Source organism: Ambystoma mexicanum, chromosome 6q (assembly GCF_040938575.1).
Source record: "Ambystoma mexicanum isolate Mex_15411 chromosome 6q, UKY_AmexF1_1, whole genome shotgun sequence".
In the NCBI taxonomy this organism is placed as follows: Eukaryota; Metazoa; Chordata; class Amphibia; order Caudata; family Ambystomatidae; genus Ambystoma; species Ambystoma mexicanum.
In genome coordinates this window covers 210,379,176-210,406,425 of record NC_090937.1, presented here as the reverse complement: position 1 = coordinate 210,406,425, position 27,250 = coordinate 210,379,176, and the positions used below count along the sequence as shown (strand labels likewise).

Below are 27,250 nucleotides of genomic sequence, written 5' to 3'. Positions count from 1 at the left end.
GCAGGTGTCCCCCTCGCAACACCTGTGCCTGGTAGGTCTATTAGGCCTATGAGCACCCCTGAGCTGAGTCTCAGGTTCCCTCTTATGGATATTTTTAGTACCACAATTTCGGCCTACACACATTCCTTTATTGCTCACCACAGCATTGATTTCCTGGAAGCCAGGGCCTGTAGGTGTGTGAGTGAAGTGCTGGATGATTTTGGTACTTGCGCTTTGGGTGTGTTTTGAATGAATAAACATGTGTGTTGCATTCACCTTTGACTTAGTGTAGTATACATGCAATTCCTCCTCATTTGCTTGGGTTTTCTTCATACTGTGATGGTTGAGAAAAGGAAGAAGGACCCAATGGCAAACCCCTCCCATTATGGATGGTAATATGCATTACTCCTAGTCCTACCCTTCCTCATCAGAAGTGTAACACTTGGTAAATGGCATGTAGAGGAGGTCAGGGACGCTCCTCCATTATGCTGAAGGGGCATGAGAGGGAGAAACTCATTCTGAACCATGGAGAGAGAAAAGGGCTTTCATATTGTTGCAAAACAAAAGGTGTGATGGCTGGAAGGTTTTGAATTAATCTTAACCTCTGGCATTGCTCGGGGCAACCCTCCAGACCATCGTTCTTCACCTGCCAAGCCATTACAAAAAAAGACCATATGCAAATCAGGTTTGGTCCCACCCCAAAAGGGGCAGTCCAGCCCAAAGTGCTAGGTCACATCCCTTCTGCACAAGGCCACAAGCATCCCCAAGCATGTTTTGGCCTTCTTGGGCTTCATCAGTGAGGAGTAGCTCAGGTCTCTAGGCCCAGCAGGCACGGGACCCACATCTGGGCATACCCATCCCACTCGGCCGACTATAGCAAAACCAAAGGGGTGATGGCTGGAAGGTTTTGAGTTAATCTTAATCTCTGGCATTGCTTGTGGCAACCCAGACCACCGTTCTTTACCTGCCAAGCCAATACCAAAGAAGAAAGACCTAATCAGGCTTGGTCCCACCCCAAAAGGGGCAGCCGGAATATTGTTCCCACTGGGAGGGGTCCTCATGCTCTAAGGAATGTGACGAGGAAGTGCAGGACCAAATGTAATGAAAATTACCATCCGTAATAAGGGCATTATCTGACCAGCCTAATGCCTGAGGCAATTTGATCAGTAAAGATGGACCTGTCCCTTGTGAAGAACTCTAAGTACTCTTAATTCTAGATGGGACAAAAAGTTGTCATGGTGCTGTGATTTGGTCCAAGATGGAGTTGAGCGCAGTACTTCACCCCGCTATTGTAAGAATTAGCATGCTGCGATTACCAACTCCCGGCTTGAAAATAAGATCGATCTCAGCACCAAAAAAGGAGCGCAAGGGCAATGCAAAATCTTGAAGATTCCCAGCAACGAGATTTGCTCTCAAGATGACGGTAATATTGTGAGTTTGCCCTGTAACATCCTGTAACAGTAACTTCCTACAAATCAAGTGGCACAGACAGTGCAGAGCCCATTCAATTTCCCATAGAGAACCGTTGTAGCATGAAAATCGCTTGGAGGATTTGGACCAAATAAGAAACAATTTTGGCACAAAGCAGTGACTTAATTTCTAGACTGGTTTGGGGTAAATCCACCAAGTCATTGTTAAAATATTCGACAGAGAACAGGGTGCGCCCGCTCCTTAAAACCTTTATATCAATCTTGGTGCTTTGTAGTACCTTGATAACAACAGTTATGGGAAAACGTTTTTTACAAAAAGAGAGGGTTTAAAAAATTAGATTAAGACAAAAAAAAAAGGTGATTCTACAGCTACGTTGAGGTGGGTGGTAATGAGTGTGGCCGAAGGGTATGGCTGCTGGATTACTTTAAGGAACCGAATGGTGCAATATGTAAAGAGGCTGAAGGTCCATGGCTAGTGGGTCCCAACTAAAACTAGTGGGAAACATATCAAGGGCTCACGGCAAAAGGCTGTGGCCATTGGCCAGGGCCGAGGTCCATGGCTAGTGTGTCCAAAAGAAACTCAGAGTTGTGGCCACGGCTGAAGGCCCTGGCTAGTAGGCCCGAAAGAAATCCATAGTGGCCATGTCCAAAGGCTGTGGCCACCTAGTAGGCCCAAAAGAAAGATATTGGAGGAACATGTATAGTGCGCAACATGTCAAGGGGCCACAGAAAAAGGCTGCAGCCACTGGTCATGGCCAAATACCATGGCTAGTGTCCCCAAAAGAAACCTAGTGGTGTCGAAATGGCCGAATGCTGGGGCGCCAAGTCTAGTTGGCCTATTTAGGAAACCTATTGGAGCAATATGTAGAGTGGCCACGGCTGAAGCCTGTGGACACTGGACATGGCTGAAGGCAATGGCTAGTGGCACCGGAATAAAGCTATTGGGGAAACATGTAAAGGGTCCACGGCCGAAGGCCGGGGTCAATGGTCATGGCTGAAGGCAATGGCTAGTGGCACCGGAATAAATCTATTGGGGAAACATGTAAAGGGTCCACGGCCGAAGGCCGGGGTCATTGGTCATGGGTGAAGGCCATGGCTAGCGAGCAGGAAAGAAAGGTAGTGTTTTAAAACATACAGTGGGCAAGGCCGAAGGCCGTCCTCACTGGCCACGGCCAAAGGCCCTAGCTAGTGGGAACAAAAGACATGCATAGTGGCCACAGCCAACGGCCACAACCACCAAAAGAAAGATAATGGGAGACCATGTACAGTGGACATGGCCGAAGCCCATGGCCTTTGTGCTGTAAAAAAAACTGTGGTGTAAAGAAACCTTGGAATTCACTGAAAAAACCTTATTTAACGTGCAGTTAAGTTGTGCAGATTTAACACAACAAAACTCTTGAAATTCAGTAGGAAGTCATGACCAGCTTATACATCTATATTTAGAAGAAATCCTTCTAGTGGTGTAATACTTACTCCCATGCATCCAGAATGAAAAGAAAGTTTAGGCACTCCACTGGTCCAGTGAAAAATGTTTATGTGGTTCACTTCATTTGAAACCACAAAAACATGACAGAGTGTAACAGCTCATGGATAAAAATACCATGCATTCCACCCCAACCGGGGCTTCCTCAGGCTGATAGCACAAGAATAATAGCCAGCATTCTGTTTTTAAAAGCAACGTTAACAAAACTTCGGGCATCATCCCCAACAATAACATAGAGAAAGGACTGGTTTGCAATCCAACAATCTAAGTGCAATCTTAGAACAGTATCTGATACATACATTTCTATCACTCTCTATTGGCACCAGCTATTCGCAACAATGTCATGTCAAGATATAGTAGTTCCCAACACCAAACAGTATTACGTATATCATGCCCCAATTTGCAATATATTGCATACAAATATTTGTCTATAGTTGGTTTCATAAAAAAACAAAACAGACTATATATTACCATGATACTAAAAAAAGGAAAACAAACGTTCCAGGACAGCACAGTTCTGATACTTCAACATGCAGTGCATAGTACATATACACTGTAATGCTGAATTCTAAAAATCATTTAGTTGCAATAACATGTATTTACTTACAACAATGTTTATGTAGCAAGATGTTTAGCAGGTAAAATGTATCATGCAAGAGCCAATACAAATCAAAATAATAGTATCCATCAAGTGAGTATCCATCCATGACTGAGACTAGGACACTCAGTCCTGTGGCCTGAACGGAAGGGGTTTAAAAACGAAGATTCCTCATGAAAGGTAGGGAGTAAAGGACAGAACAGAGATACCAGTAATTTCATCAGGAAAGGAAGAAGAAAAATAGGTTGAAAATTAGAGGGGATTGGTGGTTCAAACGAGGGCTTCTTTAGGAGCGGGATAACTGTCGCCAGCTTCAGAGGAGCCGAGATCACTCCGGTCAAAAGAGACATATTAACTGCTTCTGACAGCAAATGTAGAAGATGGGGAAGCATATCCATAATAAGATGGAGAGGGATGGGATCAAGAGGGGAGGATGACCTAAGACTGATAACAGTGGAGGTAACCTCTGAAGCAGAGAATGTCAGGAACACAGACCAAGGTGCAGTAGGAATAGGTTCAGGTGATCTTAGATCTGCACACAAAAAACAGCGTTTGAGATTTACAAGTCTAGGTGGGAGTAACTTAACATTCCTGCCGTTAAATCCCATAGCTTTTTAACACATTAGAACAGACTCTGGAACATTATCATATGCATATGATGTCTTTATCATGCACAAAATTGTGTAAAGACCACTCACAGTGACCCTCAACAGGAGAGGCTCTCCCTAGGTTACGGGTGGTGCGGTGCCTACCTAAAAGGGATAGAGAAAGAGAGAAACTGTCCCTGCTAACCAGATGTCACAATAAATGAGCTCCACAAAATTAAAAATCCAAATGAAGTGCTCACAGACAGGTCTACTTAAATAAGCCTGTCTGATGAGTTCCCGAGATACAGGTTGCCTAGGGGAGTTTCATATAGCTTTATTAACCAACTAGGTTGCATACTCAAAGAACATCTATTGCTCACTTCTGGATACTAAAAGGAAGAAAGTCCCATATGCGGGATAGAAGTAAAATAGCACTCACAAAACCCTGTCTGCATGCACAGGTATGGGCTAAATGTTTCACACTTATCCTAGCACAACTTAAAGGATATCGTCACAATCACATGGGTCAAACGGTTTCGATGACTGCTATTATTGATGCCATCTTCTTCAGGACCTGGTCATTTATGTTTCGGCATTGCTCTATTAGGAATCCACAGTTCCGGATTAGGCAAGCACCATCATCCCCTTAGAACTCCAGGCATGGATGTGCTAAGAACGTTAGGTAAAGTGTCCGGCAAGCCAAATCACTTCTCGCCTGACCACATCATTGATAGAGGATATAATTACCTTGTATCTGCATTCATTTCCTGCTGTATGACTGGCACACACCTCTGTCGGATATAAGACCTTAGACCAGCAACAGGAAGTGAGTGAGAAGCTGTAATGTGAGCTCAAATAGAGCTAATTTTGGCCATAAAGAATGAGGACAGGGAATCAAAGGGGGCCTGAGAGCTGGGAACTGACACCGGAGATGCCGTAGAAAGATTACAAACCACCTTAAACAATTCTTTGGGATGATAGAGAGTGTCTGGGTCAAACTTGTTTCCATTCTGCTTCTGATTTTACTTTGTCTTTTTTTTCTTAAGAGCTCTTTTGTCTTTATCTTCACTGGAAGATGACAGCGTTTCTGCCTCCTTCACTGGACTGCTGCTGCCAGCTATGTTTTTTCTCGATCGATCTGGGTGAGGATATTTACTGCCATCTGCTTTCTTTCATCCTCAACCTCAGTGCTTTTCTCTTGCCACCTTTCTCCTTCTGTGGCATACTCGGAGGTGTGTGTCCATCATTTGCCCTTTGGGCTTCCTTTCTTGCCCTTATTCTACATGAGGGATAGATGCTGTGAACTATGCCTCAAACTAGCACCTAACGCCTTCCGGATGGCGTACCCTATACTGGGATGCATCCTTTTTTGGCTTACATGTGGTCTTGCCTCTTCACTGGAGCTGTGAGCGGCCGTTGTGCAGAATCAACCTCCACCCATTAAAGGTGCTGCCAGCAACAGCCATTGGCCCTCATTCTGAGGTTGGTGCTAGTCATGGCACTATTAGCGCCATGACTAGCACTAATAACGGTACCGCCACCGACTTGGTGGTATGGGGACTTACCGGTCTATTCCGACCTTTGCAGGACCGGTAAATCCCCATTTGAAAAGCCATTCCCCATTCCCATTTGAGCCTCCATAGGGCTCAATGGGAAGGGGGAAGGTGTCAATAACGGTACTGCAAATTGCGGCACCGTTATTGACCCCAGTATCCCTTTGCGGGTCCCGTCCATAACGCCTGGTAAAACCAGGCGTTAAGGGAGGGACCCGCAAAGGGACCTCGGAATAGGGCGCAAAGGGATTACCGGCACCAGTGTCATTACCGGTGCCGAATTCCCTTTGCGCCCAGGTCGTAATAACCCCCATAGTGTTGAAACACCTGCAGACCTGGAGCACTCCATTCGAAGAGTCATCAGAAATGCTAGGGAGGTTCAGAGAGGAGGCTTTTGATGAAGTGTCTACAGGTGTGCTGCTCCCATGTCCAGCAGTACCACTTGAATGAGCGAGAGTCCTTCCCAGGATCTTTTCTTTCTGATGCTAATGCATCTGCTGGAAGTCTTCATCCACTTCATTCCAATTTTGTGTAGCAAAGTTTATTTTCAATTAGATTGCAGAATTCATTTTCCTGATTTTCGTGAAAAGATTTAAGCATAATTTCCCTCAATTTGTATACCTAAGAAAGCACTCAACCTCTTGAGCAGCAGCAAACATCTGTGTGCAGAAGCTTTTTAAACCTTGCCTACATTTATTCACAAATCTGAACAAATAATTGTGATTGAAGATGTGTACTTTTAATGTAATTGAACATTTTAACAAGTTTGTCCAAACAGGGTGCGCGGCAGTGGGTAACCGCAAATAATCACCCCACCCACATAGTTTATATTGATCATTGTCACTAGTGCTTGTTAGTGAAAGGTTTACCAATTAACTAAAATAACTTTTTTTACACTGTTAATTGTTCCTTTGTACCCACTATTACGCTAATAATTTTCCCCTTCTCTTTTCCTTTTTCAGTTTGTCTATTTTTGGGTTACCTTTTTTTTTTTTACTTTTTCATTTTTTGTGGCATTGCCTTTTTAGTGTTGTAATTTTTGTTATTATACATTTTCCTCCCAGTTGGACATTTCAACATGTCTAACCATGAGAACAGCAGCAGCAGCGATGACGATGTCATCTGGGTTCCTAATCCATCAACAACCATGAAGAAAGACACAGGAATAAAAAACCCTGCAGACAGTTGAAGTTAGTTCAAGATCAATGAACACTGCTCTAAAAAGAAGGCACAGGATGTTAAGTGCATGTTGTGTATGAAGACTCTAAGAGGTGGACCATCAAATGTGCAGTCGCAAAGCCTTTGAATATGAGAGTGAGTGTGCATTGGGATGATGTGGACGACACATATTGTAAATCGCACAAACACCACAAAACTAAAATGCATTTGGCTCAGGCATTACGTGCACAGAAATCGGCATCATGTCCAGCACCTGATTCCACCAGTGCGACGCCAACAACACTGAATGAACTCTTGACTTTGGCAGCAGTGTCACCTCCACATAGTCACTTCTCCCTTTCTATGGCAGCCACTCATAGAACTAACCTGAAACACTTGTGTACAAGCGCGATAGAAAACATCAATATGAATATCAATACCAGCAGCGTTGATGTGGTCGAATGGTTGTCTTTGGCTTTACCTCCATGGAAGAAGCTCAAAAATCAACTGTTGACAGTTGGCAATATTTCCGGGTAAAGGACCAACGCTGCAAGTAGTTGATTGAGGAAGTGATGTGCAAATTCTGTGGTAAGGTTTGGAGACGGCAACCTCAAACAAGCCGGTGCAAAGTTTGGGATTCTAAACGTGAATTCAACATCTTGTCCGCATACATTGGGATGAAGCGGACGAATAGTATAGGATGGCTAATGTAAAACATAAGATGAAAGCGCATGGAGTAAGATCAGCACAGCAGTATTTTCATCTGCACCACAGAGTTTCAATACAACTACTAGTTATTTTCCACTAACTACCTCCCAACCTCAGTCCATCCTGCCTGCACCCAATGTTTCAAACCTTAGTTTAGTTTAGTTTAGTTTATTATTTATAACGCGCACCAGACCCTGGGGCATCAGGGCGCAAGAGATAAGAATATGTTCAGCTTAGTTACAGGGTACAGAGGTACATGGTATACAGCGATAATACATGGAGATTAAAAGTGTAGCAATATATACAGATATGAAACAATATAGGTTAGGTGATCTAGTACACGTGACGAGGTAACAAAGTGCCAGTGTGCGAGGTAGTGAAAGGGAGTGTATATACAAGCAATCAGGACATGATACAATATACAGTTATGTACAGTAGTGTATAGAGGAGGTACCAGGTTCTTACTGTGTAGATTAACTAATCAGGTCGCATAGAAGTAGAGGGAACTCAGTACATCCATGATGTAATAAAAGCACATAGTAAGCGATTCAAGTAGCAGAGTGGTGGACGCCAGAAGGCATCGCGGGAGAGATGATGGTCAGTGTGGTTAAATAACTTTTGCTCTGAGCCAGTTGGTTAGATTCTGTCTGAATTTAGAAAAGGGCTGGGGTTGTCTAATTCCAGGGGGTAGGGAGTTCCACATTTGTGCAGCCTTAACTGGGAAACTAAGTCCTCCTGTAGCGGAGAGTCTGAAACGCGGAACTTGAAGGCAGTTTGTATTGGCTGTTCTTTTTGGTCTGGATGAGGTTTTTTTGCATAGTCTGTCCGTGAGGTACGGTGGTGCACTATTGTTGAGGCATTTATGAGTGAGGGATGCAATCTTAAATTGGATTATGTCAAAGGTGGATAGCCATTTGTATTCTCTTCGTACGGAGGATATAAGCTCATTTCTGTTAATCTTAAGAGCTGCTCTCAAGGCATTGTTCCAGAAAACCTGTATTTTATGGATAGTATGTTTGTTCGCTCCAATGTAAAGTCCATTACAATAGTCCAATTTGGAGAGTATGAGGACTCTGGCGAGCGTAATGCAGCTGTCTGTGGAAAGGAATTGTTTACTAGCTCTGATGAGTTTGCATGTGTAACCAGTAGCAGAGGCTACTTGAGTTGACTTGTTTAGAGAAGTTCAAGGTGGCGTCTAAGTAGAAACCTAGGGTCTTCACTTCTTTGGATACTTTTATGATAGTGCCATCGATGATGAAATTAGCATAGTCAGGGGTAAGTTTAGATATATGGGTTGGAGTGCCTAAAATGATGAGTTCAGTTTTATCTTCGTTCAGGCATAAACCATTGGACGCCATCCATGCCTGAACGATGCTGTAAATTTTATTCACTAAAGCCAGATCAGAGGCGTAATCTCCTGAAAGCAGAAGGAGGATCTGGGTATCGTCTGCATAGTTAGTGTAGGCCAGGGGTGCACAACTGATTTTGACAGAGGGCCGAAAGTACCATACATGAGGGCTATAGTGGGCCGAAAAGTAAATGTGGGCGGGGCGGTGGGCGGGGCATGGCAGGAGGCTTTTTAAACCCCCAAGTTGTACTAAACACATGGAAAAAGAATGTTTTTGAGGGGTAACGATTTTTATTTGCATTTCAAACTTACATTTTGTACTACACATTTTCCATTGTTATAATTTATTTCTATTTAGTTATTGTATCTCGCCTGTTTAATTAACTTATATATATTTTATTGACCCTAGATTGGACATGCCGTTATTTTGGACTGCTACAGTTTGCTATTTGGGTTGCCCAAGAGGAGTATGGCCTTCGTTGAGTCAGGTTTCCTCAAAAAGCCAAAGATGAACATCTCCTAACTGTGCCTGTTTTAGCTTTATTATTGGGTTCACTCTTGGAGTGCAACACTATGCCCCAGGGCCCCTTACCCCCAACCAAACACTATGCCCCATGTCCCCCTCACCCCCAACCAAACACTATGCCCCATGTCCCCCTGACCCCCAACCAAACACTATGCCCCATGGCACTCACTCCCAACCAAACATTATGCCCCATGTCCCCCTCACCCCCAACCAAACACTATGCCCCATGCCACTCACCCCCAACCAAACACTATGCCACATGTCACTCACCCCCAACCAAACACTATGCCCCATGTCCCCCTCCCCCCAACCAAACACTATGCCCCATGTCCCCCTCCCCCCAACCAAACACTATGCCCCATGTCCCCCTCACCCCCAACCAAACACTATGCCCCATGTCACTCACCCCCAACCAAACACTATGCCCCATGGCCCCCTTACACCCAACCAAACACAATGCCCCATGTCCCTCACCCCCAACCAAACACAATGCCCCATGTCCCTCAAACACTATGCCCCATGGCACTCACCCCCAACCAAACACTATGCCCCATGTCCCCCTCACCCCCAACCAAACACTATGCCCCATGTCACTCACCCCCAACCAAACACTATGCCCCATGTCCCCCTCACCCCCAACCAAACACTATGCCCCATGTCCCCCTCACCCACAACCAAACACTATGCCCCATGTCCCCCTCACCCCCAACCAAACACTATGCCCCATGCCCCCCCTGACCCCCAACCAAACACTATGCCCCATGGCCTCACCCCAACCAAACATTATGCCCCATGTCCCCCTCACCCCCAACCAAACACTATGCCCCATGTCACTCACCCCCAACCAAACACTATGCCCCATGTCACTCACCCCCAACCAAACACTATGCCCCATGTCACTCACCCCCAACCAAACACTATGCCCCATGTCCCCCTCCCCCCAACCAAACACTATGCCCCATGTCCCCCTCCCCCCCAACCAAACACTATGCCCCATGTCCCCCTCACCCCCAACCAAACACTATGCCCCATGTCACTCACCCCAACCAAACACTATGCCCCATGGCCCCCTTACACCCAACCAAACACAATGCCCCATGTCCCTCACCCCCAACCAAACAAAATGCCCCATGTCCCTCAAACACTATGCCCCATGGCACTCACCCCCAACCAAACACTATGTCCCATGTCCCCCTCACCCCCAACCAAACACTATGCCCCATGTCCCCCTCACCCCCAACCAAACACTATGCCCCATGTCCCCCTCACCCCCAACCAAACACTATGCCCCATGTCACTCACCCTCAACCAAACACTATGCCCCTTATCCCCCTCACCCCCAACCAAACACTATGCCCCATGCCCCCCTCACCCCCAACCAAACACTATGCCCCATGTCCCCCTCACCCCCAACCAAACACTATGCCCCATGCCCCCCTCACCCCCAACCAAACACTATGCCCCATGTCCCTCACCCCCAACCAAACACTATGCCCCATGGCCCCCTTATACCCAAACCAAACACATTGCCCTATGGCCCACTTACCCCCAACCAAACACTATGCCCCATGTCCCCCTCACCCCCAACCAAACACTATGCCCCATGGCCCCCTCACCCCCAACCAAACACTATGCCCCATGGCCTCCTCACCCCCAACCAAACCCGCCAACCCATGGCCCCCTCACCCCCAACCAAACCCCCACCCCCCAAATCATCACACACAAACCAGCACGAATACAGAACCGAACCCCCACCCCCAACTCCAAACCCCCCACCCCCCAACTCAGCACACACACTCTCAAGCATGCACCCATACAGACCCGAACCCCCCACCCCCCAACTCAGCACACACACAAACATGCACCCATAAAGACCCGAACCCCCCACCCCCCCAACTCCAAACCCCCCACCCCAGCACACACTCTCAAGCATGCACCCATACATACCCGAACCCCCCACCCCCCAACTCAGCACACATACAAACATGCACCCATACAGACCCAAACCCCCACCCCCCAACTCAGCACACACACAAACATGCACCCATAAAGACCCGAACCCCCCACCCCCCCAACTCCAAACCCCTCACCCCCAACTCAGCACACACACTCTCAAGCATGCACCCATACAGACCCGAACCCCCACCCCCCAACTCAGCACACACACAAACATGCACCCATACAGACCCAAACCCCCACCCCCCAACTCAGCACATACACAAACATGCACCCATAAAGACCCGAACCCCCACTCCCCAACTCAGCACACACACTCTCAAGCATGCACCCATACAGACCCGAACCCCCACCCCCCAACTCAGCACACACACAAACATGCACCCATACAGACCCAAACCCCCCACCCTCCAACTCAGCACACACACAAACATGCACCCATACAGACCCAAACCCCCACCCCCCAACTCAGCACACACACAAACATGCACCCATAAAGACCCGAACCCCCACCCCCCAACTCCAAACCCCCCACCCCCCAACTCAGCACACACACTCTCAAGCATGCACCCATACAGACCTGAACCCCCCAACTCCAAACCCCCCACCCCAGCACACACTCTCAAGCATGCACCCATAAAGACCCGAACCCCCCACGTCCCCAACTCCAGACCCCCCACCCCAGCACACACTCTCAAGCATGCACCCATACAGACTCGAACCCCCCACCCCCCAACTCAGCACACACACAAACATGCACCCATACAGACCCAAACCCCCACCCCCCAACTCAGCACACACACAAACATGCACCCATAAAGACCCGAACCCCCCACCCCCCAACTCAGCACACGCACTCTCAAGCATGCACCCATACAGACCGAACCCACCACCCCCCAACTCAGCACACACACAAACATGCACCCATACAGACCCAAACCCCCACCCCCCAACTCAGCACACACACAAACATGCACCCATAAAGACCCGAACCCCCACCCCCCAACTCCAAACCCCCACCCCCCAACTCAGCACACACACAAACATGCACCCATACAGACCCAAACCCCCACCCCCAACTCAGCACACACACAAACATGCACCCATAAAGACCCGAACCCCCACCCCAACTCCAAACCCCCCACCCCCCAACTCAGCACACACTCTCAAGCATGCACCCATACAGACCCGAACCCCCACCCCCCAACTCAGCACACACACACAAACATGCACCCATAAAGACCCGAACCCCCCACCCCCCCAACTCCAAACCCCCCACCCCAGCACACACTCTCAAGTATGCACCCATACAGACCCGAACCCCCACCCCCCAACTCAGCACACACACAAACATGCACCCATACAGACCCAAACCCCCACCCCCCAACTCAGCACACACACAAACATGCACCCATAAAGACCTGAACCCCTCCACCCCCCCAAATCAGCACACTCTCAAACAAGCACCCATACAGATCCGAACCCCCACCCCCCAACTCAGCACACACACAAACATGGACCCATACACACCCGAACCCCCACCCACCAACTCAGCACACAAAAAACATTCAAATCAAAACATTCATACACATCCGACAACCCCCCCCCCCGCATCTCAACATACACACAAAATACATTCAAATACAAACATTCATACACATCCAACACCCCCTCCACCCCTGCATCTCAACATACACACAAAATACATTCAAATACAAACATTCATACACATCCGACACACCCCCCGACCCCTGCATCTCAACATACACACAAAATACATTCAAATGCAAACATTTATACACATCCAACACGCCCCCCCACCCCCGCATCTCAACATACACACAAAATACATTCAAATACAAACATTCATACACATCCGACACGCCCTCCCACCCCTGCATCTCAACATACACACAAAATACATTCAAATACAAACATTCATACACATCCGACAAACCCCCCCACCCCCGCATCTCAACATACACACACAATACATTCAAATACAAACATTCATACACATCCGACACACCCCCCCACCCCCGTATCTCAACATACACACAAAATACATTCAAATGCAAACATTCATACACATCCGACACACCCCTCACTCCCGCATCTCAACATACACACAAAATACATTCAAATGCAAACATTCATACACATCCGACACATCCTTCCACCCCCGCATCTCAACATACACACAAAATACATTCAAATACAAACATTCATACACATCCGACACACTCCCCCACCCCCGCATCTCAACATACACACACAAACATAAAGCAAAACAAACCCGACACACAAACACAAACACTTACCGGAGACGTGCTGGAAGGCAGGTAAGCGGCAGGTAAGCTGGAACGCTGGAATCGTACTACGGCTGGCGTGGCCAGCAAGGCTGAAATGCCTTCCGGCATCAAGCCTTACTAGCCACGCCAGCCGTAGTGCTGGCCCTCCATTTGTGCAGCACACACGCATTACGTGGCTCGTAGGAGCGACGTGGTGCGTGTGTGCTGAGCCAATGAGGGCCAGTGTTTTGTCCGGCCCGGAAGACAACAAAGACTTTCCGCCCTCCATTAGGAAAGTATTTGTGCCTCGCGGGCCGGACAAAAGAGCATGGCGGGCCGCAACTGTTGTGCACCCATGGTGTAGGTGATGACCAGATGATCCATTTCGTCGAAGAGGGGCTTAGTGAATACGTTATATAGTGTGGGTGACACACAGGATCCCTGTGGTACTCCGCAAGTTATAGGGATTGGGTCTGCTGAGGCCGACGGAGAAAAGTCTCTCATGGTCCGGTTACTCAGGAAGGACTTGATCCAGGTTATAGCCATCTCAGAGAAGTGGGTTGCGGAGTCTAGGTGGCTACATAAGACTGTGGGCCTCATTACGACCCAGGCGGTAAGTTACCGCCTGGGTCGTACCTTTACCACCATGGCGTAAACTACGTTTACGCCATGGTGGTTGGCGGACTTACCGCCCCATTCCGAGGTGAGTGGGGCGGTAAGTCCCCATTAACCCATTTACCCTTCCCCATTCCCATTTTTGCCCCATAGGGCATAATGGGAATGGGGAAGGCGTTAATTACGCCACCGTAAATTACGGTGGCGTAATTAACAACAAGGTCCCTTAGCGCCATGGATTTTAACACCTGCTAAAAGCAGGTGTTAAAACCTCCATGGCGCTAAGGGACCTCGGAATCAGGCGATAAGGGTCGGCGCTGTTTACGCCGCCGTAAACCCCTTACCGCCTGGGTCCTAATGAGGCCCTGTGTGGTCAACCAAGTCGGATGCAGCCGAGAGGTCTAGAAGAAGGAGTAAGGCTGCTTGACCATTGTCTCTACACTCGTCAATTTGGGCCTTAAGATCAATTAGAGCCGTCTCAGGCCCATGTTTCAGGCAGAACCCAGATTGACGGGATCCGAGTAGAAGGTTAGATTCTAGGAAGTTCTGTATTTGCATATAGGCCACTTTGTCTAAAATCTTTAGTAGAAATGGCACAGTCGTGATAGGCCTGAAATTTGTGGGGATGGCCGGATCAAGGGTTTGCTTCTTTAATAATGGCAGAACCCATGATTCTTTCATATTATTTGGAACAGTGCCTGTGGTGAAAGAGGCATTGATGAGTTTAGTTATAAAGGGCGATAAAGGGCGATAATTCTCTAGCGGCATCCCTGATAAGTAGAGCTATACATTGATCGCCTTTGCAGTTGGACGGTTTAAGTCCCAGGATGACCTTTTCAACCTCCAAAGTTGAAACTTTAGAGAAGCAGAAACGTGGTTTTTGTTTGTCCTGTGCGGGTGGGACTAGGTTCTGAGGGATCTGAGGAATTGGAGAGGCTTTCTTAAGGGCAATTTTAGTTTGTAAGTTGGTAACTTTGTTTGTTAGGGCCATCCTTAATGCAGTTTTCTTGTGGTACAATAGGAGTTTCCAGTTCTGTCACAATGCTGAACAATTCTTTGACACTAGATTTGGATTAAGAGATTCTGATATTATAGGTTTCCTGTTTGGCTAATAGTATGTCTTTCTTATATTGGGAGGATGATTTAGTCAAGTTGAGTTTGTTTTTGGCCGATGGATAGAGTCTCCAGGCCGTTTCAAGCTTTCTTTTGAGTAGCCTAAGGTTTTTTAGATGTGGAGTGAACCATGAGTTAAGATGTTTTTTAGGTTTGCTATTCCTTAATTTGAGCGGAGCGATGTGGTTGAGGGCTGAGTTCATAGCCTCATTATAATACTCGACTAGAGAGTTTGGATCGATGGTGTCTTGAACCTGGTTAAGTTTGGGTGTTATGAGGGGCATTCATTTTTCTGCTGTCATGAATTTTTTGTTTCTCGTGTGCACAGGTGGGGCAAGCGAGAGCTGGGCACTGACCAGGTTAGTAGTCAGTGTAAATAGTAGCAGATGGTGGTCAGTCCAGATCTGAGGTAGAATATCTGTGATGCTTACTTTACAGTTATGTACTGCTATCCAATCAAGGATTCGACCTTTGTTATGAGTGGGAGAGTTGACTTTCTGGGAGAATCCTAGCTCATTTAAGGTCAAAGCAATAGCTGTTGATTGGATGCCTTTCATGTCATTATAACCTAAGTTAAAGTCACCTAGCACTAAGGTTTCGGAAGTGCTTTTTCGGTTATTGGACAAGGTCGTGGAGATGTCCTCCGCGAAGGTTCCAGTGGGACCTGGTGGTCTGTAAATAAGAACGATGTTTAGTGTTTGTGAATTAGTGGAGGCAATTTTGACTGTGAGACATTCACAGGACTTCATAGTGGAGGTGGTGATAATTCTCATGTTTAGGCTATTCTTAGCTATGATTGCTAAACCACACCTCGAGATGTGTGTCTATCCGCTCGCAGGATCGTATAGTTACCGGGAACTGCTAGCGATAGGGCAGGACCTGCTGCATCATGCAGCCAGGGTTCTGAGATGGCTAGGAAGTCAAGGTTGTCTGTTAGTAGAGTATCTGAAATCTCCGTTTCATGGGCGACTAGAGATCTAGCGTTTATGAGCGCTCCTTTGAGATTGGGATTGTGACTCTCAGGAGTGAGGTGAGTGGTGCTGGGTCTCTAGCTATTCGTTTGGTGCTGTTTCTTATAGACCTTTTGTGGTTGGGTTGTTTCATATTGGGCTCTGCAATTACCTTGTGAGGTAGGTGCTTTTTTAGTTGATTTAACTGTTCACGTTTTTTAGCAGGTAGTTCATGAAGTTTAGAAAGTCGAGCGCGTAGTCTTGAATTTCTGTCCCTGATATTGCATGGCATTTGTGTGATAGAGTAATTTTGATATTGATTCATTATAGGTGATGAATTATGTTTTTGGGTGGAATAGATAGTGGCAGGCATAGTATCAAGGAGCAGGGAACTAGTTTTGGAGAGTAGACTGTAGGTCTGTGCTGCTAGTATGATGGAATAGGCAACATAGAGTGGTAACCATACTGTCCTATAGTGGGTGACAGAGGGGAGTTTGCCTAGGCCAAAAGTGTGCATACTGGGACAGAGGAAGTGGGACGTCCTGTGAAAGGTCAGGAGGTCGGCTAGAAGGATGGCACGAGGAGGCTGTGTATGGGATGCAGCTTTCTAGTAGCGTGCTGGTAAGGGTGTTAAGTGTTAGGGTGATTTACAAGTAGCAATGTAAGAGTCCGCTAGATGCAGCTATCAAGCTATCAAACTTCAGGGTAGTCATGAATGGGAGAGTACCAAGCAGGCTAGATGCAGCTATCATGCTAGGAGCAATCTAAGGTAGCAAATACAGGATAGCTGAATACATCTGTCATACTGTGAGACATCACATATAGCGTTTAGCAGAGTAAAGGGCAGGCTAGATGCAGCTGTCAGGCAAGAGTAGTCACAGATAGCAGGATACAAGACAGGCTAGATGCAGTTATCACGCTGGGAGTAATCGCATATAACATATCGGAGTACAGAACATGCTAGATGCAACTGTCAGGCTGGGGCAAAGCACAAGTAGCAGGAAACAAGACAGGCTAAATGTGGCTGTTTCGCTAAGAGCAGTCTCAGATAACAGAGTGTGGAACTGGCTAAATGCGACTATCAGGCTTAATGCAGAATCAGGTACGAATAGGTATTATGTCACTGACTGGCTAGATACAAGTTTTTGGTAGCAGGGTCTGAATCTACTAGATACAGCATTCAATTTTAAGTGCAGTTTCTCATGATGCAGGGACCAGCGTGCTAGATACAGCTACCCGTTAATGCGTCTTTAGTTAACCGTCTGCAGCAGCTAGGCATGCTTTACAGATGGCGGACTAGCCTATAGTAGGCAGGCGACGGCATGACTCAGACCAACTCTAAGGTATGGGATTGCGTGTAAGTTGGGTAATATGCCAGCCAATCGTTAAGACGTTAGGCAAATGCTGAATGCAGTATACATGTTGATATGACCAGCTAAATGCGGTATAATGTACGGGCAATAGCACAGGCATAAGAGAATATTAAGACATGGAGTACCAAACATGAAGAAGCGTTAATATCACCTTGTTTCAAATTATATGTCAGGCAGCAACGAGCAAGGGTTCTATATGGCGGTCAGGAGATATACTGGTTAATACCGGCATTGAGAATAGTTAGAAAGCGGTGACCTTGTGGTGATGTGCAAAACTTGTCCGAGCTTGATCGAGGTGGGAGGTGGCACCCTAGACGCTTTGGGCAAGGCTCTTTCAGAACCTACAGCCAATTGCCAATGCTAGGTCTATTTTTAAGCGTCCATTTTATTACCCCATTCTTTAGCAAGAAAAACACATAAAAAATGTGCAAAATATAAAATGCGAGAAAAAAAGTTTTTTTTTTTAACCTTTGGTTATATGTATGAATCCTAATGTTTTCCCTTCCCAGTTCCTACTTCTTTTTTCCTTATCTGTGCATATATTCATGGGTGCCAGCTTTTTATTTTCGCAATGGGGGCAAAAGTACCTGCGCCTATGTTATTCTTGCAGCCGGTCATTTTTTACCTTTTCAGTGCTGCTTTACTCTGGTTAGTTGGGGTTTTACAATGTATCATAAAAGTTACCAAGAGACGGCCATAAAACAAGGGGCTTGTAGCACAATGTTTATCCAAAGGGAGAGTACCTCAGGAAATAATTTTATCTCAATGCACATTGCCTAAAAACATTGTGAGTTCTCAAAGCCTGCAATATTTTATACATAACAATACCAGTGTCGAAGCAGGTCCAAATTAGTTTGTGATTGACGAACATCTTTGAATGATGGGTTGCAAGTGTTTTCAAATATTGTGCGGCCATGCCCACTGGACATGGACGTAAGCCATGGCTAGTGGTCTGGTAGAGTTGTAAAATGGACAAGGCTGTGCCCACAGGACATGGCCAAAGGCCATGGCTAGTGGTCTGGTAGTGTTATAAAAAATACAGTGGGCATGGGCGTAGGCCATGTGTGGAATAAATCTAAGTAATAACAAAGCCCTTGAAATTCAAGAAAAAAACGATAGTTGCAGGGACGTTAAGGTGAGCAATATATTCTAAAAAAACAACTGGAAATTCAAGGAAAAACTTTTTAGTTGCATGTATGTTAAGGTAAGAACTTAACGCAATGAAATACCTGAAATTCATTTAAAGCCACATTAACTTTGCACCACCTGTTGCACAGCCTATGGCCACAATGATGACATCACAGATGGCATTACTGATGACATCACTAATTACATTTCAACAGTATCGGGCACTAAACATGGCCTTCAGATATGGTCAGTGTGCATGGCTAAATATATTTTAATACATTAATGGGCACTAATCCTGGCCTTCACTCATGGAGACTGACCACAACCTTCAGTCATGTGCACTGTACATTTTAAAACACTAACAGACCACAAACCATAGACTTTGTCCTTCACCAGTGGCTGCAGCTTTCACCTGTTTCCGTTGTATTTTATATACACTGAGTAGCCTCTAGCCATGGGCTTTAGCACAATTCTAGCCAGTAATCACAGCCGTTGGCTGTCCCCACTATATATTCTATACATTTATCTGAAGGACACAGGAAACCCCAAACTCTGGGTCAGGGTATTAGTACATTACTAATTACGGAAGAAAACCAGAGGATACAATTTTGGAGACAGAAGGAATCAAGAAATTTAATTGAACCTGATCCATTATTTAAATATCAAATTTTAATCAAGAATTAATCATAGCACTCAATAATTTTACATCGCAGGAAAGGAATTAAGAACACATAATTTCACATAGTTTCACATATAATCCATCTCATTCGTACACAGGCATCCAATAACCATTCATACATCCATCACAATAATACATGCAAGGTAAAACTTTATCCTAAAAAAGTCATAACAATTGATTTACTTATTGTCTTCATAAAAAAGAGAGAGAAAGAGATATATAATAAATATATATGAAAAGCCACAACAACAGATAGTTCAAGTGGTCATCAGTTTAGGATGGGTCACATCGATGTCCAAAGTTGACCTCATCACTGGTTTCTCAACCGGTTTCGGCGTATTTAACTTTAATTGAGTTACGCCTTCATCAGGAGAATAACAATTCAACTCTAAAAAGACAGGGAGATATACATATAGGAGACCTCATCATAGAGCCACTAGAGAAAACAAAGGGAAACCCCCAATTATCAACCAATTCATATTCATTAAAAGTGATTTAAAATAAAACACAACCTTCCCCCTACCTTGTGCCATAACTCCAAGGGGGTACTTTGCATGCTATAAACAGTGCTACCATGATCATTGATGCCCCAAAGTGCAGAGAGAATCAACCCCTCGTGGCCATCAAGCGGACCCATTAAGTTAGGGAGAAGATGCAAATTCCCATGTATTAAACTTGCGTGATCTATTTATACAGGCAGTGTGCTATGCGAGCGCTTATAGGTCTAATTTTTAATAACTAACCTTCATGAATGAAGAGAGAGGAGAGACAGCTGAAAATTCCTGATATGAAGAACAGGAGTACCAGCTATACCAATATGCGATGTCCCAACACGTCTGTACTGCGTAACCGTCAGCTGAAGATATGGGAATGGTTCAATCCTGCAGTGGCTGTTTTTCATGCAGGCAGCACCATTTCGGAGGAAAGGATCAATCCTCCAATATAAATTTTCATAGACTCAAGGGGTACACCCAGAGATTCACAAGTCTCCCGTTCCCTATATAAATGAGAAAAAAGGTCAGAACTGTTGATAAGGTCGAGTTGGGGCGAAGCAAAAGTCACGCAAATCACAATAACAATTCGGGTAGAACTCCCGAAGCAAAGATAATCAATTGCCAGGGCTCACGTTATGTCACACCGATGCGGCCATGGAAGCTATGGGCAAGATGGAGGCGCTATTAGGACTCTACGGCTTGTCTGTTAGCGGTCTAGCCTTTTTTTGCTACGGGCATATATGGAAGCCACGCCCCCTGTGAGTCGCGTTGCAACTCGCTTTCGCTGACTTTCGTTTTGTTCCTTACCAGTGCCTTCCTAGATTTCCTCCTGTCTCAGCATTTCTCCTTTTGCTGCGATATATTTCCTCTGCAGCCCTATCCTGCTCGCCGGATCTTGGTTCTCTTCCTTTGCCTTCCTTGCATATCACTCTGTTTATGTTTTCTGGCTTTGCAGAAGTTGGAGGCTAGTAGGATCCGCTACAAGAAATACGCCGATAAGAAGAGATCACCTAATCCCAGGTGGACAGTAGGAACTAAGGTGTGGTTATCAACCAAACATCTTCCACGTTGGGTTCACCCAGGGAAATTCTCGGCCCGCTTCATAGGTCCGTTTCCTATTTTGTCTCAGGTGAACCCTGTCGCTTTTCGCTTACGACTACCACCTAGTCTGAAGAAGATTCACCCTGTATTTCATACCTCTCTTCTGAAGACTCATCATCCAGATCCCATGAGTCGTCTTGGACTCTCCTCTTCAAGGATCGAAGATCCTGACCCTGAAGAGTATGAGGTAGAGAGGCTGATGGATTCCCGCTACAGACATGGCACTGTACAGTATTTGGTCCACTGGAAAGGGTACTCTGCTGCAGAACGATCTTGGGAACCCAGACGTAACATTCACGCCCCACGTCTACTTAGACTGTTCCATCGCCTTCACCCAGGGAAACCTGGAGGAGAAGGGATAAGGAGAGGGCATACTGTCACACCGATGCGGCCATGGAAGCTATGGGCAAGATGGAGGCGCTATTAGGACTCTACGGCTTGTCTGTTAGCGGTCTACGGGCATATATGGAAGCCACGCCCCCTGCGAGTCGCGTTGCAACTCGCTTTCGCTGACTTTCGTTTTGTTCCTTACCAGTGCCTTCCTAGATTTCCTCCCGTCTCAGCATTTCCCCTTTTGCTGCGATATATTTCCTCTGCAGCCCTATCCTGCTCGCCGGATCTTGGTTCTCTTCCTTTGCCTTCCTTGCATATCACTCTGTTTATGTTTTCTGGCTTTGTCTAGTTCTGTTTCTGCTATCTGCTTCGCGCTGCCGCAGACCTGCCTTCCCCGGCGGCCGGGTTCTGACGTGTCGGCTCCCACCTGCTCGGGGTTACTTTCACTACATCTCCGTTCTCTCGCTCTCTCACTCTCTCGCACTCAAGCTCACTCGTTCTCTCTCACTCTCTCTCTCACTCATTCTCTCTTGTGCTCTTTCTCGTTCTGACTTCTGGCTCTCTCTGATCTTACCTGTTTCTCCGGTAGTACTATTCCCGTGCTTACCCTTCTTTGTCCGCTTCCGTGTGTATTGCGGAAGTCCTCTTCAGCGACTCTTCCTTACCCCTCCTTCCCGGGCTCCTTCTTCCAGAAAGGCCCCGCATCAGTGCCGCTATACTTTGGAGTTACAACCAAGATCATTGTAGAAAGTCCTCACCTGCCTCTGGACCTTCTAATCTACCCGGCCAACGTCATCTGCAGCTACACAGAGTTTTTTCTGCCTTTCAGGCTTTTTCCCTGTTTGAAGGAGCGGGCTCCCCAGGGTTCACTTGACTGTTTTATTAACGGTCAAAGTGGCCTCGGGAGGAGACCGCCCCTATCTCTTTGAACGTAAGAAGGGAAAAAGACCTCTAAAGAAGGAAGGGGAAGAAGAGAAACCTCCAAAAGGACCGGAGAAGGAGGCGGAAGGTACTCAGCCACAGTGAAGATCCAGGTGAGGTGATCCCTGGGAAAGGAGCCTTGGGCAGTGACACGTTACTAACGGGAGAGTGCTCGGCATTGGAAGGGTGTCAGCAGCCGGAGGCATATATAATTCAACAAAGTCAAAGACTCACTGTATGCAAGCCTAATAAATACCGGGTAGCTCGTGGCTGAAAAAATAAATAATGCTTTCTAGCAAGAAACAGGAAGAGTCTACTTACTATTCCGGGACGAGCTGTTAAAAATATGCTTGCTCGCAGGGTTTGTGTGGTCCGTAACACGACGGCGCCCCTCTGGCGACATAAGAACTATTCCTACGGCTTCTTAAATACTATACTAGCGCTCACGTGACTGCAAGGGCCGCTCACGTGACTGTAGCTTGTCAATCAAGGTGAAAAACGGACTATGAATTGTATACCGGCCTGTTTTTCTCGTTCTCAGTGGCATCAGAGGGCTCGCGATGGACGGGACCTAAGGTGTTTCCCACGTCAACGTCTCAATGGTGGATCCCCTTTAGGAATATGAAAGACCTGGTTCTAGTGTGTTCAAACCATTAGTTAAAGTTTTTAGGTTAAAGATCCATAATTGTTCTTTGTAAGCCAGTTTTTTTGTCATTTGGGTTACGTTGGAGGCAATTACTTTTTCAATACAGAACCACTCAATTTGTTTCGCAGTATGGCCCATTTGAACAAAATGAATTACCATAGGAGCATTTAGATTCCGAGTATTAATTTTTGAGCGATGCTCATTAATTCTGGTGCTTACTTCTCTCGTGGTTTTTCCAATATACATCATTTTGCAAGGACATGAAATTGCATAAATGACGTTTTTACTTTTACACGTTGTAAAGGTGCATAAGTCCCAGGTTTTATTTTCCATTATGAAAGAAGTCGTTTTTTTTTAGAACTTGCAGGCAGTACATGACGTGCATGGATAATGCCCTATCACTGGGTTAAAGTTGGTGTCCCTGATCGCGGTTGGTTTAGCTGAGGTTCTACTTGCACGTGTCATTTTTTGTTTTAGATTTTTGCCTTTCTTGAAAGCAAATAAGGGTTTTGGCAAAATCATGCCGGATGCATTCAGGACCCGCCAATTTTTTAAAATGATGCCTTTAATGGTATTACTGTATTGGCAATAGGTCGAGACACAAACCAATTGTTCTTTTTTAATGTTCTCATTTTTAGGTAATAGTAGCAGATCTCGATTTGCATAGCGGGCTCTCTTTCTAGAGTGTTTGATGAGCTTTTTAGGGTAGCCTCGTTCTAATAGTCTATTTTCTAGGATGGTAGCATGTTTGATAAAATTATCAATATCAGAACAATTCCGGCGTAACCGTAGGAACATACCGAAAGGTAAGTTCCATAGCAAGCTGGAGGGATGTTGACTCTCAAAACAGAGTGTGGTGTTCCTTTCTGTTGTCTTTCTGAATAATTCAATTCGTAAGACACCTCTTTGTTCAAAGATAGATAAATCTAAGAAAGCAATCCTCGTAGTGGAGTACTCAAACGTGAAATGAATATCTGAATCAACTTTGTTGAGCCATTCCACAAATTGAATTAAAGACTGAGTATTGCCTTCCCATATTAAGAGTATGTCGTCAATGTATCGGCGGTATAACTTAATCTGTTGCCGGAACGGATTTGAGTTTGCCAGGATTTTTTCTTCCTCAAGAAGAGCCATAAAGATGATGGCTAGATTTGGGGCAAAAGTACAGCCCATAGCAGTCCCTTTAATTTGTAGAAAGAATTCTTCCTTGAATTTAAAAAAAACTGTTGGTTAAAACTAACTTGGCAGCTTCACACAGAAAATTGGTGGGAACACTATGTGGATATGGTTGTATATTGAGTATGATTTCTAAGCTCTGTATAGCTCTTTCTTGAGGTATGTTTGTATAAAGAGCCTCAATATCTAATGTGACCAATATTTGTGTGTCGGAATCAAAGTTCAGATTTTCTACCAAATTAATCACATCTCTGGAATCTAAGAGGAAAGTAGGTGTTGCCATGGCCAAGGGTTTGATGAAAAAATCGATGTACTTTGATAGTGGCTCGAGAATCGATCCGCATCCTGAAACAATTGGACGTCCCAGGGGATTTTGAATATCTTTATGCATCTTGGGCATGATATAGAACAGAGGAATGCGATCATCTGAGTGGTTGATGTATTCAATTTCTTTTACCGAAAGGAAACCTGCTTGGCTGGCTTCTTCCATGAGTTGGAGTATTTTAAGTTTAATCAACTTCGATGGATCTTGTGCTATTTTGGTGTAATGACCTGGAATGTGAAGAAGTCTGAACACTTCTTGGTCATATTTATTGGCATCCCAGACTACTATCCCCCCGCCTTTGTCAACAGCTTTTATGACTATGGTAGGGTCAGAGGCCAGTGTCTTAATGGCCTGGAATTCTAGTAAATCTAAGTTTGGTCCTGATTGGTGTCTGTAATGGCGGATCTGCTGTTCTATTTCTTTAAGAACCAATTTTTCAAAGATGGCTACTTCAGGGGGAAGGTCACTCAAACTCGGAGTGAATGAAGAAGGTTTTGAGAGACCGGAGATGTTAGGCTCCCTTAGCATCGTATGGTCCATAAAATAGAACCGAAGTCTAAGTTTACGTAGAAATTCTTTAATTTCACTTATCAACGCCATTGCACTAGGATTCTGCGATGGAACAAACGATAGGCCACGTTTAAGTACTGATGTTTCCGATGTTGTTAATATACGGGATGAGAGATTAAAGATTGGTAATATTTCATTTACCATCTGTAAGCCCGGTTGCGGGTTTGAAAGTCCCGGTGTGTCATACCCTGTCCCGGATTGTTTTGCATGGGCATTCCCCGGGACATTCGGCCTTGGGGCGCTACTCTGCGGCCTTTTCGGCCGCCCCTTCCTCGAAAAGGGGGGTCGCCCAAAGATTGATTAAGATCATCATTGCCCGAATTACTGGACGACGTGTCTGAAAAAGTGAGCCATCTTTTTTTAGGACCTATATTCTGATTTATGTTAGTTTTCCAAAATGTTTGGGGATTGAAATCTTCTGCAAGGTATGGATATACCAATTCCTTTTTGAAGAGTGAGATGTCTTTTTTTAGTTTATTTGTCTTTTTTTCAATTGTTAAGTTCTTAAATTCTAGAAAAGATTTATCAATCTGCTCTAGTTTTTGTTTAGCTTCTGTGATTAGCGTATTTGTCAAAAAAGACTTCTCTTGTTCCAATAGCGTTTCCAAAATCTTACCACTTACTCTCTGGGCTGTTGTTATAGTTAGCACCAAGAGGTCACGGCTACATTTGGTAGCTACTTGACTAAATGCTATCTTATAGTCATTGTCATCCAGAAATAAACATGGAATGATACTTGATTTTAGATATTCCTTTAGTACATGTCCGTGCATTTCAGTGCGAAATTGCTTCTTTTTAAATCTCAACAGAGATTCGCTTGTAGACCCTTGATTTTGTATGGGTAATTGGTAATCGATGAGTTCAGCTATCTGTGCCTCCGTAAATGAAATGGTGTCGGATTCAGCCATGTTGGTGTGATACTCTCCAGCACTAGAAAGGGGTACACCAATGCACATGCAAAGTGCACAAAAATGTCAAAACAAATTCCTCAACAGGATCAACACACAGTCAATAACAGAATAAAATAACCTGCACAGCCAAGGGCTGAATTTTTTATATTTATCTGAAGGACACAGGAAACCCCACACTCTGGGTCAGGGTATTAGTACATTACTAATTACGGAAGAAAACCAGAGGATACAATTTTGGAGACAGAAGGAATCAAGAAATTTAATTGAACCTGATCCATTATTTAAATATCAAATTTTAATCGAGAATTAATATATTCTAACATATATATATTCTAACATATAAATGGGCCACTAGCCATGGCCTTTGATAATGAACAGTTTGTACATCTTTTTCCCGTGCCTACTGTTTATTTTAAAATACTAACATGCCATAAGGTATGAGCTTCGGACGTTCCCACTATGTATTATATAACACTTAACAACCATTAGCTCGGGCCTTCGGCCATGCCTACTGTATATTATATACACTAACCAGCCACTAGCCATGGACTTCAACACAATACTAGCCAGTAGCCACAGCTGCCACTGACTACAGTTTTCAACACCACACACAGTTTATTTTAAAACAGTGACGTGCCACAAGGCATGGCTTTTCAACATGCATATTGGTATTTTACAACACTAACTGGCCACTATCTATGCTGTTTGGTGACGGCCACTGACACAGCCTTCGTCATGGCCAAGTCCAGAGCCTAAATTGTTATTAAGATAATCAAAGTTTTTATGAGCTAACTTATTAATGATGTTATATCTAATGTGATTATTGATGTAATCTGTTATACACAATGTAATTAGTGTTGTCACCAGTGATGTCATCAGTGATACTATTTGTGATACCATCAGCGTTCTCCTACAACATGTAATTAGAGATGTCATCTGTGCTGTCATTATTGTGGTCATAGGTTGCGCAACTGGGGGCGCGAAGTTAAGGTGGCTTTAGCTGAATTTCAGGGGTTTTGTTGCGTTAAGCTCTCACCTTAACGTCCATGCAACTAAATCTTTTTTCCTTGGATATATATGTGAATATCTTCACATAATTATTAATGAAACAGGAATATTAGAATGTGCACAGATTATATATATATATTAATATAAACATAGTTTGTGTACTCAGGACTTTGGTGCTGCATAATCCTATTGGCGCCTCTGCGCCTGTTTCACCTCATTGGGAATTCATAGCTCAGCAGGTTGCTGTCCCTTCTTTACTCCAGTGAAGCGGCAACAGGCACAACTTGGCC

General features: G+C 45.2%; 1 protein-coding gene across 3 annotated transcripts in view; it reads right to left on the bottom strand.

The window, feature by feature from the left end:
- The window catches only part of EREG (epiregulin), a 147,090-nt gene that overhangs the window by 117,484 nt on the left and 2,356 nt on the right, over window positions 1-27,250 (bottom strand). Inside the window, exon 2 of one of the 3 annotated variants that reach the window (XR_011282177.1) lies at window positions 20,219-20,472. The exons of the other annotated variants lie outside the window; for them this stretch is intronic. The gene's annotated coding sequence lies outside the window, so the exon portion shown is untranslated. The remainder of the gene's footprint in view (window positions 1-20,218; window positions 20,473-27,250) is intronic. 3 annotated transcript variants of the gene reach the window in all.